We start from the raw sequence: 1,952 nt of genomic DNA on the forward strand, positions 1-1,952 counted from the left end.
CCCAGTCGTCGGCGCCTTGCGGCCACGCCACGAGCTGCCGCGTCTCGCCACCGCCATTCTTCCACGGCGTCGGCGCGACGTCGTCGAAAGTCACGGTCTGCCACTCGGTCATATTGGAAAGTGCGTGACGCTCGCAGCGTATCCGGATCCGAAACGCTTTTTTCAAAATAGTGTGAAGCAGGTAGAACGAATAGCGTACACTCAAAATAGAACGTACAACGCCGCGTGGGATGACTGACATGGTAATAGCTGCTCAACTCTCGAAAGAGGTCGATACGTAGGTCGTACATAAAGGTATCGTGGAATTCGACAGCCTCGGAGATGGTATATAGATGGTATATAGAGAGCTTGGTGACGTTGTGATGACACCGGACCACAGTAATTTCTGTTTCAGCAAGGTCGGACTCATAAAATGGTGTGCATAAGCTACGACCGACCCTTCATGTGTCGAAGGAAGTGGTGCAGCGAGGCGACGAGACGGATGCACCAAGTTGCTCTGCAAGCTCTAGAAGGATGCTTGCCGAACGCACCTCGTATGTTGGAAGGCACCTCGCGTCTCTGCCAATGCGAAAGCATTTTGCGAGCGGCCGTCGAAGCGCAGGCCCAAGACCTTATTGAGGGCCACAAGGAAACTCGACTACGCCGTGGCACAATGTGTTTCCAAGTCGTATACGTGCATCCTCGAAGCGTTTTGATGCACATGAAGACATGATGCATCGTGGGCGGCTCAAGCCGTCTCTCGCGACGCCACGTCATTCCATGACGTGGCGCGCTGCTGGCATCGGACATATCTCAACGGCTGTGATCGATGTACACATCCAGAACGCTTGGATCCAAGACGGCCACGAGCGACGCCCATTCGGAAACGACGCGCTCCTGGAGACGCGGAGCAATCTTCCATTGGACGAACGTACCGGTACATTGATTGGCTCGAAGAAGACAACGAGGGGTCGAACCAGAAACATTGAAGCTGTGTCCTACGGTGGTCGTAGCAAGTGCCCTACACGGTGCCGGATCTGTCCGACATGTAGCAGCGTCCCAGCCATCCATTTTCTTCTCCCAGCCTTGCACATCTCGATTCCGAGGAGGGTACCATGTGGAAACGCTGACGGCCTTGCATCACGGAGGACAAAGCCATCTCGTTGGTGGCACCCAGTCCTTTCAACTCAGATTCAAACTCTCACCTTGCAATCTGGTCGCTTCAACAATTTTACACGTGTGGGAGGACCTCACACATCCAGCCACATCGAATTGTCCTCGCTATTATTACATTGCTCGTCGCCACATCCCGCCCACATCGTCAAGCCACCCGAGATCGTAGTCCCACAATCGAGCGCATCCCTCCGTATAAGATGCTGTTGGAACCAAAACGAGCTGGGCTCTCGGATGTGATGCGCTGCGACATCACGCAGCGCTCCAGCTGCGCGACAACGAGTCCGAGCTCGTGCACAGGAAGAGATGTAGAGGCTGGTGCTGTGAGTACACTCAGCTTGCAGTTGCGGCGGCCTGCTGATAGCAGGCCGGCGCGCAATACTGTGCAGGTACAAAATATGTGCTCAATTCGGTTCAATTCGGACAAGTCCGAAACAAAAAGTGCACGGGACATCGCGCTGGTTGTCCCATGTTGCCACCCATTACTTCTCGGCGCCAATGGCGCAACCCACGACGCTGAGCTTCGGCCATTGCTGCGAGCCGAGCCTCGGTAATAGTCGCTCTCGTAAAGCCATTTCTTGTACAGCAGTCGAATAACTCGTATCCATCCATGAAAAGAGTGATAAATAATATTACATAACCAACGTCGACGCGACAAACTAGGATGCTACGTGGTGAAACTTGACAATAATCGCCGACACATTGTCGGTCGAGCCGAGGCGAATGGCGTGCTGCAGCATGTCTTCGCACGTCCTTTGTACGCCTTGCAGCGAGAGGCGTGGACGGACGTACGCGACGAG

The sequence above is a fragment of the Saprolegnia parasitica genome, assembly GCF_000151545.1.
Source record: "Saprolegnia parasitica CBS 223.65 unplaced genomic scaffold supercont2.201, whole genome shotgun sequence".
NCBI lineage: Eukaryota > Oomycota > Saprolegniomycetes > Saprolegniales > Saprolegniaceae > Saprolegnia > Saprolegnia parasitica.